Here is a 15,341-nt window from a genome sequence, read left to right as displayed (position 1 = left end):
CATTGTTATGGACATGGGTCGGCCCCTGTTTCTCATGACCATGGAGGAATTTTACCCACAGATGGAATGGCCATGGTTCTGTGGGGTTTCCACCTATCTCCATTTCTACTCTGTCACAACTTTGCAATGGCAGCAAATGCATTGAGCTGGGTCCTTAGAAGGGAGGGGAGAGGCATCTGGCTGCATCCCAGTGGGGAAGCCCTTTATGGTATAGCTTATGGCCTCGGTCCTGTATACCTGAAGGACCACATAACACCAGTCCTGAGAGATCTGCATTGGCTCCCAGTACATTTTCAAGCACAATTCAAAGTGTTGGTGCTGACCTTTAAAGCCCTAAACAGCCTCGGTCCTGTATATCTGAAGGAGGATCTCCACCTCCATCGTTCAGCCCGGACACTGAGGTCCAGCACCAAGGGCCTTCTGGCAGTTCCCTCACTGTGAGAAGTGAGGTTACAGCGAACCAGGCAGAGGGCCTTCTCGGTAGTGGCGCCCGCCCTGTGGAATGCCCTCCTGTCAGATGTCAAGGCAATAAGCAATTATCTTACTTTTAAAAGACATCTGAAGGCAGCCCTGTTTAGGGATGTTTTTAATGTTTAATGCTGTATTGTGTTTTTAATATTTGGTTGGAAGTCGCCCGGAGTGGCTGGAGAAACCCAGCCAGATGGGCGGGGTATAAATAAATAAATAATTATCATCATCATCATCATCATCATCATCATCATTAAGGTGTGACATGCTCCATCCAGAAGCCCAGCACCAATGTGTCCTTCTCAACTACTTAGCGCACTAATTCATGAGCCATAGGCAACCAAATTTTATGAGACTTGGCAGCATCTACTGTGTTTCTCCTGTGGATACGATTTGTATTTAGAGCAAATAAGCTGCACTAATTGTCTGTATTACCATAAAAGTTGCTCAGTTCCATAAACACTGCCAGCGCTGGATTATTACAGTATACCACAACATGTTAGATTTAAATCCATCTCTGATCCCTGGAAAGCTGCATAGGACCCCACAAATGAGCATACTTTCCCCCTTATGAACACTGTTAACAATTTTGGGGCTGGGGTTGGGAAGGAAACTGATATGCCATGTTTGGAGGTAGTTTTTTAAAACTAATTTGATGTACAGATAATTTACATTTTCAATAGGGCTGTAGCAAGCACTCAGTAAGGAAAAAGCTGCAGGGTAGCAGCAAGTGCACTCTTTCTACCAGGCTGCCCACACCAGGCAATGGAAACAGTAACCATAGCAATAGAGGATTTATATTTTATATGGGGAAAGGGGACAGAAAGCAAGCAGGGACCATTGCTCAGTGGCACAGGGGATGCTTTGCATGCAAAATATTCCAGGTTCAGCAGCTCCAGTTAAACAGGACTTCAGGCAGTCAAAAACTAGCCACCATCAGGAAAAGTAGATGGTACTACAGAGAGGGATCAATGATCTGTCTCAATATAATACAGCTTCATGGGTACAGACTGATTCCTCCCCCCTGAAACTCATTAAACATCATTAGATCATTAGACTGCTGTACAAAAAAATTCCTCCTACATAGTTCCGCAATGTGACACTCATATTTTGGAGAAGAGCAACCTTCCATATCAGTCACCAATTTCCAAAATTTCGTCTTATCACGAGTCTCCAAAGCTTGTGTCAATTCCAACTGATATTCTTTAATAAAGGTCTCATTCTTATGTCTCATCAGCTATTTATGAGTATTGAATTTCAGAATGGGGACAGGAACTTTCCTTAGATTAGCTCTCTAAACAAAATTATCAAACCATGCCAAATAAATAATATGTCTTTGCCCACAACCTGTACCCCTGTAGAATCTCTGTTACAGTGTGATATGCTTGAATGCCAAGAAGACCACACATGAATCCAGAAACAGCTTGCCAGGTATGGTAGAGGTTCTACACTGGTTTCCTGGCAAGTGAGTTACTGCCAATGACCAGGAGGGAGAGAGGCAGTGGGGAGTTTGGCACAGTAGAATGGCACTGGTGGAGTCAAGACTTGCCCCTCTCTCCCAGTAAGCAACACCAACCCACCTGCTGGGAAGCTACCACAGCAACTTTGCCCCACCTGGTGAGTCAAAATATATGATTTCCCTGTGGATCCAAGGTTTAAAAACCTTTGTATGCATGGCCATTTGATGTTTGTGCATTACATGATTAAGAAACTGCACTGAGGGAGAAACAGGGCTATTCTACTGACTCTGCTGAGAAGCTGCCTTTGGCCCTTCAGCAACCACTGCCCAACAGAAGCCATTCAATCAGACTGAAATTGTTTCCATTCCAGCTGATCATTATTTTATGGTCCAATGCGGCTATGTGCATCTTGGGCTGCTTTGCTGCCAGGAGTGGGGAAAATGCGCTATAGGATCTCACTGGGGCCTTACTTTCTTGCTTTTAATGTTTAATAGACAACTGTATTTTAATATTTTGTTGGAAGCCACCCAGAATGGCTGGAGAAACCCAGCCAGATGGGCGGGGTATAAATATATTATTATTATTACTATTATTATTATTTAAGGTAGTGGACCCTCATGGTCATAGACTCATAGAATTGGAAGAGTTGGAAGAGACCCCCAGGGTCATCCAGTCCAACCCCCTGCAATGCAGGAACTTCGACAAAAGCATCCATGACGAATGGTCATCCAACCTCTGCTTAAAAACCTCAAATGAAGGAGAGTCTACCACCTCTCTTGGGAGTCCATTCCACTGTTGAACAGCTCTTACTATCAGAAAGTTATTCCTAATGTTTATTTGGAATCTCTTTTCTTGTAACGTGAAGCCATCGCTTTGGGTCCTAGCCTCAAGAACAGGAGAAAACAAGCTTGCTCCATCTTCCATGTGACAGCACCTGAGATATTCTAAGGTGGCTATCATATCTCCTCTCAGTCTCCTCTTCTCCAGGCAAAACATACCCAGCTCCATCAACTGTTCCTCGTAAGGCTTGGTTTCCAGATCCTTGGTCATCCTGGTTGCCCTCCACTGCACACGTTCCAGCTTGTCAGTTGTTAAAGGGCTTCCCATCCCTCCCCTCCTTTGGTTTCAGAGTCTTTCACTGTGTTGTTATGTAGCTGCTGGTTTACAGGGCCAGAAAGCAATGTTACTCGCCATTAAAAGTGGCTGTCGGATGAGAGGCTGTCACCTTCCTCCTCCAATTACCAGAAACATTCTTGCTTTCTGAACTGAACTGCAACTCTTGACATCTTTTGGTCCCTCAACCTTTATATAGGGAGATGGGAATGTACTAGGTATCATACAATTCAGAAAACAATTATCTCTTTATAGCATATATGGAGGACCCGTGCCCTTCTTCCAAATGTTGACTGAACTACAACTCCCATCAGCACCTGCAAGCATACCCAAGGGTGATGAGAGTTGTAGTTCAGCAATGTGTGGAAGGCCAAACATTCCCTCAACCTTTGATTATGATTTATTCAAACTCATGTTTACTTGAAACAGTTTATCACATAACAAACCTATCAAAATCACTCCTTATTTCTTCCAACTCATACTAAAGCCACAGTTTGCCTTGTCTTCCAGTAGCTAGTACAGCTTTTTGCTGACATGGGATTTGAGATGTCAATGATGGGCTAAAAATAAAACTGCAATTGACAGCTATCCAGGCTCTGATCACATCCAGGTAGCACCAGCAAGATATATAATTTTAAAATAATAACAACAACCAGCCAAGCCAATAAAATAACTGAGGTGTAGAAATCCTTCATTCTAAAACTGAAAGTTTGTTGCCCACACATCTGTACAAATCTCTACCTCTTCTCTCTCTCTCCTCTACCTACTTTCCCCATTTCTTTCTTCTTTTTCTTTGTACTTACCCCTTCTTTATTTCTTTATTACTGTTAGGGAATTTTTGTTGAAATAAGGTGTTGTTTTACTTTCTACCTTGTATACATTTGTGGTGGAGTGGGGAATTAACGTATTTTTCCGTCTATAAGATGACCCCATGTATAGGACGATCCCTATTTTTGGGAAATCAGGTTTAAGAAAATGTGGGGAGATGACCCCCGCGTATAAGACGCCCCCAAATTTTGGACTATTTTTTAGGGGGGGGAACTAGTCTTATACATGGAAAAATACGGTAACTGGATATTTTTTTTTGCCCCAATACAAAACGTTTGTGAAATCTGTGACTGTTTATGACATGTTAGCATATGTGGCTTTATAAGCCTACACCAGTCCTGAGCTACACAACACAGCAGAGAAAAACAGCAAAATAGATGGCGATTGCAAGGACACCAGGGGGTTCCTTTTCTTATAAATGGCAGCAAAGATGAGGCATTCTATTAATGCTGAAAGAGGTAAAGCTGATCCTATATCACTCTTCCCCCGCCCCAAGAAGAAAAAAGGTCCAAATATTTGTACTGCGACACACGCTCTGTTATATAAAGGAAGAGGTGATGAAACACTGAATTCCAAATGCTGGTTTAAAAATAAAGGCTCCCACTGTACATTGCAGAGATGGGGGGGAAGCAAGAGAGGAAGAGTCACTGATGCCTTCACAGCTTCAGTTGGCCGGAAGACACATTGCCCTTTATTAGCAGAAACACACAACAAGCTCACACCCATTCCAGGTCCATAACCCAGATGTGGCTACATCTAAAATGAATCTCAGAGGAAGCCTCTTGGAGATGACTCAGTAGCAAAGTAGGTACTCTGTGTACCAATGAACCCAGGTTTTGTCCTTGCCGTCACCAGTTACAAGGATAAGAAAGACTTTTGCCTGCAAACTAGAGAGCAGACAGTACTGGACTAAAGGACCAGTGGGTCTAGCTCAATATAAGGTAGCATCAAATGACCAAGAGGCTTATCTCATTGCTGTCCCATTTTCATGAAGGGCAAGCAACGTTAGAGCCAACCTTCCATGGACACTGCTCTCTCACTAGGGACAAAAAGCACTATTCACTCTATTCTTTTGATCCAGCAGAACAGTGACGCAGGCGGCGCTGTGGGTTAAACCACAGAGCCTCGGACTTGCTGATCAGAAGGTCAGCAGTTCGAATCACCGTGATGGGGTGAGCTCCTGTTGCTCAGTCCCTGTTCCTGCCAACCTAGCAGTTCGAAAGCACGTCAAAGTGCAAGTAGATAAATAGGTACCGCTCCAGCGGGAAGGTAAACAGCGTTTTTGTGCGCTGCTCTGGTTCGCCAGAAGCGGCTTAGTCATGCTGGCCACATGACCCGGAAGCTGTATGCCAGCTTCCTCGGCCAATAAAGTGAGATGAGCGCCGCAACCCCAGAGTCATTCGCAACTGGACATAACAGTCAGGGGTCCCTTTACCTTGAACATAGAATTTAGCACCATCTAGCCTCTGTGTAAGAGGGACATGGGTGGCGCTGTGGGTTAAACCACAGAGCCTAGGACTTGCCAATCAGAAGGTCGGCGGTTCGAATCCCCGCTACGGGGTGAGCTCCCATTGCTCAGTCCCTGCTCCTGCCAACCTAGCAGTTCGAAAGCACATCAAAGTGCAAGTAGATAAATAGGTACCTCTCCAGTGCGAAGGTAAACGGCGTTTCCATGCGCTGCTCTGGTTCACTAGAAGCGGCTTACCTCGGCCAATAAAGCGAGATGAGCGCCGCAACCCCAGAGTCAGCCACGACTGGACCTAATGGTCAGAGGTCCCTTTACCTTTACCTTTAATGGAACAGTGTTCCATATCATCTTCTCAGAACAATACTCTTTAAACTTTTAACCAACGACTCAAGGAGCTCTTAACAAAACAGAAAAGCAATCCAATAAAAATAATTAAAGTTGTTGTTAATTCCAATCCAGTGCGTTAAGATCAGCGGGATGCACTTGGTTCCAATGTGTGCTCCCATTCACGAATAGCAGGACTTGCCAATACAGCATAAGATGCATCACTTTTGTGGAGCTGCTGTTTTTGTGGAGAGAAGAAAAGGCAAAGCACTGACATCGAAGGCACTCGGAAGACTCCCTGTGGATAACCAGTAGGATGGGTAGGCAAAGCAGAAACACATTGGAAATAAAGGGCCAAGTCCTCCATCATGCAGACCTATGACCTTAAGCCAGGAGTGAGAAACCTGTGGTCCTCCAGGGTGACCGTAGGCCATGCTGGGAGTGCAACAACACTTGAGAGGGCTCTGCTACACAGAGATGCTGAAAAGCTTAAGGAGCACCTTGCTGAATGAGGCCAAAGGTCCAGTACATCTAGCATCCTGTTCTCTAAGTGGTCAACCAGACGCTTATGGGAAGTCCCCAAGGAGGACATGAGCAGAATACCACTTTCCCCACTTGTGATTCCCAGCAGCTGGTTTTCAGAAGTACCCTGCCTTCAACAGTGAAGGGAGAACATAGCAACCTTGCCTATTAACCACTGATAACATTATCCTCTATGAATCTGTCTAATTCTCTTTTAAAGCCATATAAGTAGGTGACCGTTGCTTTGTGGGATTTAATTCCATAGAAGGGAAGAAGCAATGGCTTATACATTAAAAGGACCTTTCCCCTCATGAAGAGCAGAAGCATTGATTTTCCACATGTGCTGCCAGTTTGTAATACCAGTTCCTAGCCATTTCCACTCTGCAATTTAGTCTGGGCTCAGTAGGACAATTCAGATTGTGTCACATCCCAAGTTTATGGGGGAAAGCCACTCTACTTATCTGTGCTTCATATATCAAAATGAAAGCCCTAATGCTCACCTCTGTGTCTACATATTGGAACTAAGCAATATCGTTATTGCCTTGTTTATGATGAACAGGGGGACAGAGAACTCATCCTCCAGTGGTACAACTCATATTCTCTGAAATGTAATAGCTGAAACAAGTGTATTATGCAATGCAAGTAGCCCAGGACCACATCACTCTAGCTTGCTGACCTAAGCAGCCCTAACATCTGATTAAAACTGCTACTTGGGAAAAAAATGCACCCCATTGCAATATTTGTGACAGCATATCTGAGGAAGATAACATGGGGTGTATCTGAATGTAAAAAAGGATGGTACAACTTGAAAAAAGACAATGCACATTTTTTGTGAACCAAACAATTTTTTTGAAAAAAAAGAAAATGACACACATCTTGAGTTTCACTTGAATGCCTCATTTGCAGCATGTTGGCTTTACACACACATATGCTCTGGGAACTTTTGATAACTAATTCTCTTGTCTCTGCTGACACAGGCATTAATTGCATTCATTCAGGTGCCATTTCATTGCATGGTCTATTATGCAGAACTCATCGCACAGTCTTGAGGTTTAGCTACCCTGTTCTTCCTTTTAACTGACATCCATACCTGTGGGCAATTGATTCAAGAATGATTTAGGCATATGACTTTGCTTTTCAGTAAAGAAAAAGGCAGCTATCTGAAGGAGAATTAAGTTGTCACAATGCAAGTCATCTGTTCAGAGAGATTTCACACAAGTCTGTCTTCATTAGGCATCTTAGAGGGAAACTGAGAGAGTGACATATAGATCACAATGGTCTCTTTGTGCCAAACTCAGCCTCACATTTATCCATTAGAAAGCCATTGTGAACATTATTCAGCCAAAAGGAAATACTGTATATTAGACATTGTCATCCACATATTGTTATGTTTGCATTTGTGAGGTTCACAAGCAATGTTATTTTCAAGATTATTTTTTTGAAAAATGCTTTGTTCAGTTACAAGTCTCCCTTCAAAATGACTGAAGAAAGCCTTGAAATCAATAAGACTGGCTAGTTGGGTTTCCGAAGTAAGATGTATGGAGCAATGATGGTTTTAAAAAGGCACCTGTATGCTTTCAAATTCTGAACAACTACATTTTAAAGGCACTTACGGTACCTATCCTTTTCAATAAAGAACCTAATTTTCAACTTCCAGGGCATGTGTCTTTTCCACGTCCATATAGCCAGTGTTTTTTTTCTAAAAATAATGTTCAGGGGTACTCTCATTTTCCTACTCATATTGAAATACTGCCCCTCAATGAGGCCAAACGTAGATTCACAAAATGTTTAGGGGTATGAGTGCCCCTGCATCCCCCCACACAAAAAAGCACTGCATATAGCCATTACAAAAAATACAGCTGGTGTTAATGGATTGTCCTTTTAGTTGACTTGATTTGGGGTGCCATCTGACGTCACTTTGTGACGAGGTGTGTGGAGTTCAGCCTACCAGGGGGATGACCTACTGGAAGGTTTTGCTCAGTTCCATTTCATCATTATTTCCTAATGTCCGGATGTGGTTCAGATAATAGCATTTCTAAAATTGACCAGTAACTGACTTTATTCCTTTTCAGCCATTCTGAGGCAGTTCAGATATAATTTCGTGAAGATTAATGCCACATGCTCTTACGTTCGCTAGAATTGGCAGAGCGCAGTATCTAAGACGATGCACCGCCAAGGACCGCTTCCATATTTCACAGCAGCCATCAACTCACTAGTCTCTCCGCCTCAGTCCCTGCAGTAAGAGGATAATAATCATGACAGAACCTCACAAGGTTCTTGTAAAGATAGCTGTGAGGACGGATGTGTAGCACTCTGTAAAATTGGAACAACAAGGCCCTACCTCACAACTCTCAAGAAAAATCACGGTGGCACTGCATTTATTAAAGATAGAAGAATGTTAAGGGAGTGGGGAGAGATTATCAGGGTTCAGAACCTTCCTCAGGGTCACCCATCATGCACAGAGATGTGGAGGGGAACTGCTGTGTGGAAAATGCTCTGTCTGAATGGAGCCCTAAGATCATGAATTTGGCTGGCATATTATGTCAAATGACCAGCAGAACATTTCTTGTACATCTGGCTGTGAAGTCCCAGGCTTTCACCAGAAGATGTGGTTGGAATTTTTTCCACATCACTATCAAATGAATCCTGCAAGCACTAAGAGGAAGCTACCATTATTACCGTTGAATAAAATGCACACACGGGAGTGGGAGGTACCCCACAATGTTTTGTTGCATATTCCACTTGAATCCCCTATTAGTATTGGCAACAATTCCAACAGCATCAAAAAAACAAACAAACCCCCTACCTGTGAACAACACTTTCTTGAACCACAGGATGAGGCTTGAGGATTATTATTTGAGAAGTATTATTTTCAAGCCCAACAAAGGGAAAGGCATGGACTCATAAGAAGTGAGATGTGACCTTTCTTTGCCACATTTGAGAAATTGATTGTTACAATTGGTGTAAGAACCTGGCTCATGACTTGTAAACACAAAGCTATGCATTATTGCATTGTGTTGACTAAAACTCGTTGAATGGCATCTTGTATGCTTTTAAGATGGAATTTTCACTCTTGCAATTTAATTCTCTCCGAACAGCCAAAAAGCAGCATTGTGCTACGTACGGAGGAGGGAAAGCTGAATGGTAGGCATAGAGTGGAGAGTGGGAATTAAAAATGTCTGTAGGCTGAAGATTGGAAGCCTGGAACAAAAGCCAGGATCTGAAATCTGGAAACTATGGCAATCAGAGCTGCTAATAGGGGTCACCTTGTGTTTGATGACTGCATTAAACTGTTTCTTCTTTTTTATCCGACACAAACTGCTAAGTAAGGAGAATACATGATGTGAAAGGGCAGTGTGTTTAAGCCTCCAAGTGGATACAGTTGTTCAGATGAGTGCATATAAAATAGAGAACATGTCTCCATAAATTCAGTTAGCACCACTTCTTGGCAGCTGCCAGGCCAGTTTAATGAGAACATTTTAAAGCTAATCCTGAGACATGCATATACCTGAGGAGATTCAGTCTTGAGGGGAGCTGATATGGAGTAATGGAGATACAAGGAGACCAAGGTTCAAAACTCCACTCAGCCACATGAAGCTCACGGGTGACCTTGGGACAGCCATAAAAATATAGGAAGAGCCTGCTGAATCCAGCTAATGGTCCATCTGAAGTGCAGCATCCTCTTCTCACAGTGGCTAACAAGATGCCTGTGGGAAACTTGCAAGCAGGATACATAGAGCAACTTGGTGGTGGTTCTTGTAACCATTGTCCTCACTGTGAAAGGTCGTGTGGTTCCAGAACTGGCCTCCACAGTCACTTACGGACTCATTGTTAAAACCGTGTTTATGGAAGACAATCTTACTCGGCTACGAGGGATTGCCAAAGAAGAAGAAAGAATTCCTTTGAAAACAATCAGCATGCGGCCAACAACTTTGGTTGGTAACTTATACCATCACATTACCATATCAAGAGGTAAAGCAGTGAATTATAAGGCAGACACCTCAAAGTCTCTGTGTGGAAATAATGGTGTAGTGTCGCTTGCCATTGCCTGGGGTATGCGCACAGGCGTTAGGCAAGGCACGCAAGAATAGGCGTTGGGCAAGGGGGAATGGAGCCTGCTAGCCCAACCCTCTCCTCCAATGCTGCCAGAGCAAGCCCACTCCCACCGAAGCAAAGTGGGGCTGTGCTGAGCTGCCTGCCCATCCATGCAGGGGGGAGCCCAGCTGGCCAATGCAGCCCTTGGAAGGCAAATCCCCCCAATGTGGTGACACCCGTGGAGAGGAACACCTGGACTGTGCACCCTCAAAAATCGTGCACCAGGGGCCACGGCCCCCAGAACCTCTCACATAATGCCCCTGCGTGGCAAGCCATGGGCACGCATCTGAGAATCTTTAGCACCTATGATCACTTACACCTGAAGCTGTGTCTGAGTCAGAGACAAAGGCACAACAGAGAGTTGTTAACCAAGGTAATGCAAATGCACTCATTCCTTGGAAGTCACACAACCAGAGAGGTACATTGGTTAAACCAGTGGCGGGTAGTTCCAAGGGTGGAACTGAAACAACAGGGGAATGTTATAAGTATAACAACTGTTTGTTTTCTTCTCTGGATGACGCTTTGCTGGCAGCATGCATTGATACTTTAGGAGGAGTATGTTACCATAAAGCAGCAATGCAGCTGCAAGCAAAGGCTCTAGCAGCTCAGTCAGCTGCTTGTGGCTGGAAAGCCAAACAGGATGTTTGTGACTGTTGCCATGGGAACAAAGGGGCAGTCCATTCTGTACTGAGCACCGGATGTTAGCTCAGTGTGTGTGTCATATGACCCGTGCTGGAAGTACATGGGTGGAGTTTATTCTTACTGCTGTGGAGTGCAGACATGTTTCTCTGTACTGATGTAAGAGACAGAAATAAAGAATGTAAATAGATTTCTGTCTGCTTCTTTCCCCTCCCTGGGGGACACCAAAGGGGAGAGAGAAGGAACGGTGTGTTCTTCTCACACAAATGGGAAGAATCGCCGAGACCTCGCCTGCTTATCTGCCGGGAGTAGCAGCGGGGAGGTCGACAAGGAATATCTGCCGGTGCCTACGCTGTGGCACATTCCTCTGACCCAGGCAGAATTCCAACAGTTACAGCCACAGTGAACCTGAGCCACTGTTAGATTCAGGGGAGGCAGAGAAACATCCTGCTAACCCATGCAGTCAGACACAGCATGGCCATGGCATTGCCAGCATCCCCATCTCAAGGCAATGATATAGGCCATGATGCAACACATCAAAAATCAACCAAACAGGGTCCCACTAGAAGTCAGGTTCAGTCAAGAGGGAAACCCAGAGTGAAACAGGCACCGAATCCAGCTTTTTCCATTTCCTTCTACCTTTGGAAGTGTATGATTTTCTAAGCATATCCCATCACTTTGGGGAGTTGATAAGACATGGTGAAGGGAGCGAAACCAAAGCTAACAATGAAAATCTCTGAGGACAGATCAGATATCACAGAATCATAGATTTGTAGAGTTGGAAGGCACCCTGGGGACCATCTGGTCCAACCCCCTGAAATGCAGGAATCAGCAGCTGTACGGATCCAACCTGCAACACTGGAGTTAGCAGTACCATGCTCTAACCAGCTGAGCAATCCAGGCTCACCATCAAGTTCATATAACATTAAGCACACCTAGTTAAGCACATTAAGCTGGTCACATCACACTCACAGAAATCACTTAGAAGGTACCTGCGCTCCCACTCCCGCCCCCACAACTTTTTCCTAGGAGGGCTAAAGGCTTACTTTAAAGAAGAAAGGAATCTCAAGGTCTCAGGCACCTGCCCTGGGGCACTAGAGAAAGTCTCTGCTGCCAGGCTGGTGACTCATACATTCCAGGACAGTTCAGGAACTGTCACAATTTGGATTTATTCCCACTTGAGCTGTGCACGAAAAGACCTTTGAAAATACCATTTACCATCCGTTGTAGGCCTCCTCCTTTCCTTTGCCCTGCTACCATCTGCAGATCAAAAGCCACTGACCTTAAAACTATCCATCAAGGAATTGCATTCATCACTGTAGTCCAGACAGAAATATAACACTGACTATGGATACAACTGACCCTTGGGGGACCAATTTCTTTTTCTCTTCTTCAAATTCCATTTTCTAGTTTGCAGTGAACACTTGCAAGATTTTAGAAACCTGAAGGTAACACCCTGAGCAGAAGGTAAATTCATGACTCACATATTTGTTCTATTAAATAATATCCCAACACCTACTGATATTGTGTGTGTGTGTGTGTTAATTTTCAAGGGAATGGGGGAGTAGCTCTCAGCCAGTGTTCCCAACCCCAAAAATCAAATATGCAAGCCCATGACTAAGCAAAAAAAAAAAACAAAGCCATAAGCCATGGTACAACCACATGCCATTATCTGATTGTATCTCTAAAATACTACTCAAATGTCATATTTTCTGGGTCTGGGAATCATGGGGCTACTGCTGTACCCCATTTCTAAGCATTTCTATTTGCTTGTACAAGCAGCATTTGCCCACTAATTGTAGTAGCAACTGAGACCAATATAGCCCAGCTTCTATCCAAATCATTCTAAGATCTTTCATTGATGTACATGATTCATGGGTAACATTCATCTATGAGGCCACGTTTCTCCTGAAGATGCTACCCGGTCAAATATGGATATTGCCGAATTAAGCAAGAAATATGATTAGGGCTATAACACTAAATTCACTAACTAGAAAGCAAACCCCCACTGAGCGCAATGGGTATGTACTTCTGAATAAACTTGCCTAAGATGCACACTTGCCAATTTCTCTAATTCTGAATGAACAGTTCTCACAACCTTTAGCTAGCTGAGCCTGATTCACATTTGAGAAAGTTTTGCTGCCAGGGGATTGTTTTGTCTCCACTTAACAATAGGGGGGAAAAAATCTCTCCCAAAGTGTAAACTCCTGCTTCAAAGCTCAAATGCTACTTATCAAATATGACACTTCCTGTCTAGCTATGATAGGAAGCCGTTTGCTACAGTTTGCCAAGTTCTATTTGAGATTTCTAAAGGAATTCTGAACCTTCCTTTTATCCATTCCAGGCTTTGCATCCGCTGTTCCACTTGCTTTGTTGTAAGCACCATATCGTTGCCAGACACTGGAGTGCTTTCAAAATAAGCCAAATGTGTTGACATGCAAGAGCAAAGAAGAAAAACGGTTTCGGCAGCTTTGCTTCCAGGAGACAATTGCTGGAAAAGTTACTTTTCAGAGCTAGCCAGGTTTGTGGTGGAAATCTTACAATCATAATCAGCACGCTTCTGGATGAAACTTCCTAATCTGAAGCCGTTTTTAACTACAAGGGAACAAAAAGCACCCTTCAACACCACCATGAAGATGGATGGGACACACAGGGCTAGACAAATTGGAAATTTTCTGCCTCCAAATGAAACCGTAATGGAAACAATCACAAAAAAGATCGAGCGATACAATCAACCAACATTCTTCTAATGCAGTCTATTTACAGAGAATGATTTTCCCTTATTCCTTTTTGCAATAGGCCATTGTAAACGAACCCATTCCCCCCCAAAAGAGCCACAGACTAGGCCCACAAAACTACCAATACCTAGACATAGTTATAAGAAGCTGTAGAGAACACTTCCCACTTTCATCCAGAGGCAAATGTCAAGGAAAGGGTCTAAGAAACTAAGCTTGTGGAAACTGAGGTTTTTGTTGTTGTTACAATGTGGAAAGAGAGTTTGCTTTGTTGGCTATTTGTTCTTTTAAAAGAATATCTTTGTACTGCAGGAAATAATATAATGAATGCATTCTTGACATTAATGAATATTATTGTTTCATGCCACCACAATCTCTGAGCGGTGCAAGATTCCAGGCGCTTACCCAGGGTTTATGTTTTCTTTTGGAATGAGGCACAGTGCAGACTGTGGTGTCTTTATAATATATGGCTTATTTACGTGTATATACAACGTGAGCCTATGATGGCAAGGTTCACAGCATTAACACCCCAAAAGGGTCTTGTTTCTCCCATAGCCACAGCCTTGGATTCAAGGAGAAATCAAACATGGCCCTGTCTCTCTGCCATCTCCCTGCTTGTTGGTATACATCTAGCCCAGATCACTGCAGGTGTTTGGAAATGTTTACATCCCATCATTGTATTCATTCATTTTCAAGGTGCATCATTGTGCCAGCTTGTCAATGCAATTTACAGGAGGCTTAGGTTATATTGCAAAATGTCAAGAGGGGTGAAAGGATTTTTAGCTAACCTTTGTGCAACTATCAATTCCCTTCCCCCATTAAAAAAATCAAACCAGACTCTAGAATATAACTCTAATCAACTCGTCCCTTATTCTGGATCTTATTTATCCCAGAGAGCAATTTGCAGTGAACAATCAATTATAATAATTGTTACCAGCAAATAAAAGATGCAATCAGCATGATGAGCCTAGCTTCATAAATTTATCTGTGTTGAGGGGCCACCTCAAGAATTCTTAATGGTGTTATCAAGCCTGGAAAGGGCTGGCTCTACTATTAGATATACTGAGGCGATCACTTCAGGTGGCAGGTGATGGAGGACAGCGCTTCATTCTACTGGAGGCCAGTATACCATGTGCCACACAGCCTGTTCTGCAACCCCTAAATTAGCCTACCAATGATATGGGTTTTCAATAAAAATTTGGATAGTTGGATGTCCCTAAGCATGATCTAATTTAGCATGTTATCTGTGTTTAGGAAGCAAAGCTAAAAACTTTAAAATGGCCAAGCTTGCCTAATATAGTATTTGAAATTGGTTCCATTTACTGTAGCTAATGATTTTATGAAATTAATAAGAAGAATTCATGGGAAAATAAAGCATGGGGGGGAAGATTCTGGAAAAAAATCCACCTGACTTCATTGTAAGGTAAAAGATAAATGACCCCTGGACGGTTAAGTCCAGTCAAAGGCGACTATGGGGTTGCAGCGCTCATCTTGCTTTCAGGCCGAGGGAGCCGGCGTTTGTCGACAGACAGCTTTCCGGGTCATGTGGCCAGTATGACTAAACTACTTCTGGTGCAATGAAACACCGTGACAGAAACCAGAGCACACGGAAACGCCGTTCATCTTCCCGCCACAGCAGTACCTATCTAATTGCACTGGCATGCTTTTGAACTGCTAGGTTGGCAGGAG

At 43.5% G+C, this 15,341-nt stretch overlaps 1 protein-coding gene across 3 annotated transcripts in view; it reads right to left on the bottom strand.

Annotated features, from left to right (window-relative positions):
* The window catches only part of PLCB1 (phospholipase C beta 1), a 460,081-nt gene that overhangs the window by 329,237 nt on the left and 115,503 nt on the right, over positions 1 to 15,341 (bottom strand). The window lies entirely within an intron of this gene.

Source organism: Podarcis gaigeae, assembly GCF_964106915.1.
Source record: "Podarcis gaigeae genome assembly, chromosome: 3".
NCBI classification, from domain to species: Eukaryota; Metazoa; Chordata; class Lepidosauria; order Squamata; family Lacertidae; genus Podarcis; species Podarcis gaigeae.
This window is presented reverse-complemented; position numbering and strand designations above follow the sequence as displayed.